The sequence below is a fragment of the Capsicum annuum genome, chromosome 2, assembly GCF_002878395.1.
Source record: "Capsicum annuum cultivar UCD-10X-F1 chromosome 2, UCD10Xv1.1, whole genome shotgun sequence".
Lineage (NCBI taxonomy): Eukaryota > Viridiplantae > Streptophyta > Magnoliopsida > Solanales > Solanaceae > Capsicum > Capsicum annuum.
In genome coordinates this window covers 71671678-71676688 of record NC_061112.1, presented here as the reverse complement: position 1 = coordinate 71676688, position 5011 = coordinate 71671678, and the positions used below count along the sequence as shown (strand labels likewise).

General features: G+C 30.9%; 1 pseudogene; it reads right to left on the bottom strand.

Moving 5' to 3' along the window:
• Positions 1 to 4716, bottom strand: part of LOC107857643 — a 20494-nt pseudogene extending 15778 nt beyond the window's left edge.
• Between the last annotated feature and the right edge of the window lie 295 nt (positions 4717 to 5011).

Genomic DNA, 5011 nt, shown 5'->3' with positions numbered 1-5011 from the left:
TCTTTCCATATATTTTAGGAGTCCTTAATTTAATAACATAATAATTAAAGGAAAATAGTGAAAAGGACAATTTTGTCTAAAGTAAGGACTTTTAATGAAGGGCAAAAAGTTCAATTCATTTTTCTAAGGGTTTTCACACTTTTAATATATTATAGTTATAGTTATAGATATAGATATAGATATAGATATAGATATAGATATAGATATAGTCAAATATTAAATCTGCCAGTATTTATTTTTTTTATACTGATATAATCAAATATTAAATCTGTCCCTCATTATACCAAGGCACTATCTAGTGCAAGTGGCAAAGAGGTATTTTTGTTGTTCATAGGTCTTGTGTTTGATCCCGATTTGTAGTATTTATTTTTTAAAATTATTTTCTGTGAAGCACTGTAGACTGCAAGTGGAAAAGCGACATTTTTATTGTCCATAGATTGTGTGTTCGATCCCAGTTTGTAGTATTTATTTTTTAAAATTATTTTCTGTGAAGCATTGTTGACTACGATTTGTAGTATTTGTTTTTTAAAATTATTTTCTGTGAAGCATTGTTGACTGCAAGTGGCAAAGCGACACTTTTGTTGTCCATAGATCCTATGTTCGATCCCGATTTGTAGTATTTATTTTTTAAAATTATTTTCTGTGAAGCATTGTTGACTAAAACAGGGCAGCATCTGCTTTTTAAAATTATTTTCTGTGAAGCATTGTTTCCAACAAACCAAATACATCATTTTGGTATTTCAAAGTATTACTATACATGGGGGACTAAAACAGGGCAACAGGCGTACATTCTACCATTTAAATGAATTATGAATATTATATTATGGTATTAGTAATATTATTGAAAGATCAAGTTTTGTCATTTTATTATTATTTTTTAAAATTAATTGATTGGTTAATTATCCTATATATCAAAAAATAAATAATTTGATTAATTTAATCGATAAGTTGTGGCGGAGCCAGAAATTCAGCGAAGGATGTGCAAATTTTATTCTCAGCTATGTTAAGATTGTGCAAAATTAAATATACACTCATTATGATTAACATTTAACCTCTATTCACCACATAATTTTTCAACGAAGGGTGTGCATCTGACCACCCTTCATAGAAGGTGACTCCACCCCTGTCGACAATTTTACTTGGCACCCAGAGAGTCCAGATTCTGGATCAACCTCTGCTTCTAGTATTCTCAATATATGCTCTTTGTTAGTTCCATAAACACGGAGATCATCTCCTCGCAGTCTTAAGTGGCCAACACCTAATGATGGAAAAGTGTACTGAAAGATCAGTAATTTACCACCAAGTTGACTCTGGAAGCAGAGAAGCATTATTAGTCCGAGCCCGTTTGAGATATATGTTACAAAACTGTTTATTTGAGAATCACTTTTTTAAAATAACTTTTCAGAAAAGTTCTTTTAGAAAAAGTAATTTATGTTTCGCAAATTCATTCAAAAAATGCTTATGATAAACAAATTGTGTTTGGATAATTTTTTCAAGAAGTGTTTTTTTTAGACAAATGACCATGTATTAATAGAATTTTACTATTAAAATTAATTTATATAAAAAATTTATTTTAAATATCTATTATAATAATTTTAATTGAAATTTTATTTTTATTTAGTTAAAAAGTAAGTACTCTAAAATTTTCAATCAATATGTATATAAATAAATTCATTAAAAAATATTAAATAATTATATATCGCTTAAATAATTTAAATATTAGTTAAAAATAGCAAAAAAAATGAATAAGCAATCATCATATTCATATATGTACAGTACATGGTAACAAATATGTCATTTTTCATGAATTCGTTATTTAAAATTAAATATTCAAATTTTTTTTACAAATACTATCAAAATATCATTTAATCTTCTAACATAATTCATTTGTCATTTGTTATCATTAATAATAAAAAATAAAAAGTTATATATTCTTTGGTCATCATCATCAATGATATTTTCAAATTTATTTAAACCAAATGAGTGAAAATAATAATAATAATAATAATAATAATATATAAATCATAAAGTAAAATATAGAATTGTAATGTAAATATGAAGTATAAAATTTTAAAATCAAACTTTAATCAAACCTGTAAGATATGTTAATTAATTAATAAGGGATATATATATATATGTGTGTGTGTGTGTGTGCACGCGTGTTTGAGGGTGAGTGATAAGGATATTTTTGTCATAAAAAAAATTCTACTTCGGTTTTTTTTTTAGAAGCAGAAAATTTCTGCTTCTTTTCAGAAGTAGAAAAACTGTTTCTGCTTCTTTTTAAAAGCACTTTTAAAAGTTTACCAAACATTATTCTTTTAAAAAAAAAGTGTTTGTTTCTCAAAATAAGTGCTTATTTTAGAAAATAAGCAATCCCAAACAAGCACGTGTGTAGTCACAATAAGCCAAAAAGGAGAGTTTAGTTCACTAAATTTGGACAACAGACTTCTTTGATGCCAAGCACATGACTCAATTAACAAATCATGTACAGAGATGGTAGAAAAAAGTTCGCACACCATAACCATGATGGTTGCTTTAACAGTAGGACCAAAAGTTGATTCCACATTAATATTCTCCTGAAACACTGAAGGCAAGCTATCTAGAAATGAATTTACCACATTTCTTGATTTCGACTAGTTGACAAGGAGATCATCTGGCAATGGAACAAATATATCCACCAGATCTAACATGACCATCATTTGCGACTGAGTAAAAGATATCTGGTAGAAAAACAAGAGAACCTGATTATTTATAGAATAGAAGTATTAAAAAAACGTCCAAATCAAATCGCTTGCCTTCATATTATAAAAGTGTAATGTATTGTCATAAGTTATATACCCGATTTGTGTTCTAGGGAATCCAGCAAATTCTCCAAACAACCCTTGATCGTTTGTGCTATAATCTGGAAAAAATTTGTAAGCTGGTAAACAAATAGGATAAAGTAGATATTTCTCTAAAGCTTTTACGCTTTAATCTGGAGAAATTGCATCTAGTAGCCATTACAAAAGAAACTTGTATCACATACGTATGTGATTCTTTTTTTTAATCTTTTGGATAAGGACTTAGTTATAGGGTTCTAATCACACAAAGGAACTTTCTTCATCTACTTTCCCTCACTAATTATTCAAAGGTTCAAATTACCCCCTAAAATATTAAGAAAAAAACAAAACTGTAAGGGGTAGTTTGGTGTGAGGTATAAGGGATAAATAGTTCTGGGATAAAATGAAGTATTATTTTATCCCATGTTTGGTTTGAAGGATTAATTAGTACCAGAATTACTTATCCCGCCATAAACACCATAGTGATGGGATAAGTTATTGCATACCAGGATAACTCTTTCCCAACCAAACGACCCCTAAAGAGTTAGCTGACCTCAAGAATAACTACGCAGTAGGTCGTTGAAAATTAAGCCAAAAAATTACTTAACTGGGAAAAGAACAGAGAAGTTCCTATGACTAAAACCATAAGGTTTAGGTTTATAAATTCCTCTATTTCTGGAAAAGCATTCCAATATTTAGTGGGTAAATGCAAAAGTTAAATCAAGAACCCCTTATTGTTGGATTACGGATCATGGGTTATCTATGTGGACCGACCTGAGTCAACTCAACCCAAACTTTTCTTTTTATTCGAAGAAACAAGATTAGACTATAATTTTGAAATTTGGGGGGGGAGGGGGGGAACAATTACGAAATGAAACTGCTCAACAAGCCCTTATAAACTTCAATATATGCTTCTTCTTCAGTAGTAAGAGAGTGACAAAAACAAAAAATAAAAAACAAGAAAACTGTTGTGACCAATACAGGCATTTAGTTTGTGATTCTAAGGCTTTGTTTCCAAGAGATTCAAAGTGGACTTTGGGAAATTTTTCAGTAGCAAAATCATTTTCTTCCGCTGTAACATATAAGATAAACACTGATTTTGCTCCATATTTTTGTTTCAAATGGCATTAGAGACTAGGTTGAATTTCCCTATTTTAATGTTATTTCTCGAGTTCAGTGTGCAAAAACTCTTGAAAAGATAGTATATTAACAATGCCTGTAAGAATTTTGTCTCTGGTCAGACGTGCCGCCAGTCTCCGATCAGATGCGCCGCTAGTCCGGTCAGAAGTTGCTTATCTATTCAAACACATCACTAGTCCGATCAGACGCTGCTTATCTGGTCAAACGCGTCACTACTCCGATCAAACGTGTTATTGATCCGGGTCAGACACACCGCTAATCTCGTAAGATGCGTTACTGGTTAGTTTTACTTCTCTTAAGAGAGAAGTATTATTAACAAAAATTGGTAAAAAGTTGATCTGTAACGACCCAGAAATACACCTTGGTCGTAACACGGTGCTTACGATCCCGAAAGAACACAAGCTAACCTATGACTGGTACTTGTTGTGAGCATCGAATAAAATCTTAAAGAAAATATGTGCAAAATTTAACTAAAATGCCATAAGGTTTTAAAAAACTGTAATTAATACTGATAAATGATGTTAACGTCTGAAAAATATACTAAAAATTGACTAACTGTCTGTATTAGTCTGAAAGCCTCTAACTGAATAACTGAGGAGTTGATGGGACAAACCCCCAACTAACTCCAACTAACTCTGACTGTCAGCTAAAACAGAGAAGCTGAAATAACAAAACTGGTTCTCGGAACATGAGGACTCACCGTTGCTGCTGCTACTAGTGAGCTGGGATAACTAGGTACGGTCAGGAACCTGAGCATCTGAACCTATGATATGAAATATCATAGTGCAACAAATGGGTATGCGATCAGTAATTTGAATGTACTGGTATGCTAAATGAGGTAAGGCTGAGATGTAATGTGCATAAATGATAATCGACTAAATGAATAACATGAGATAACTGAACCTGAAGTAATAACTAGCTGAATGATATGAAGTAACTAAGTAAACATGCATGGAGCAAGGATTGTATGGTTAGCATGAGAATACTGGATATAAATGTGTGAAAGCTGTACAATCTGAGAATGCATGACCAATCATAAATATATTTATGAT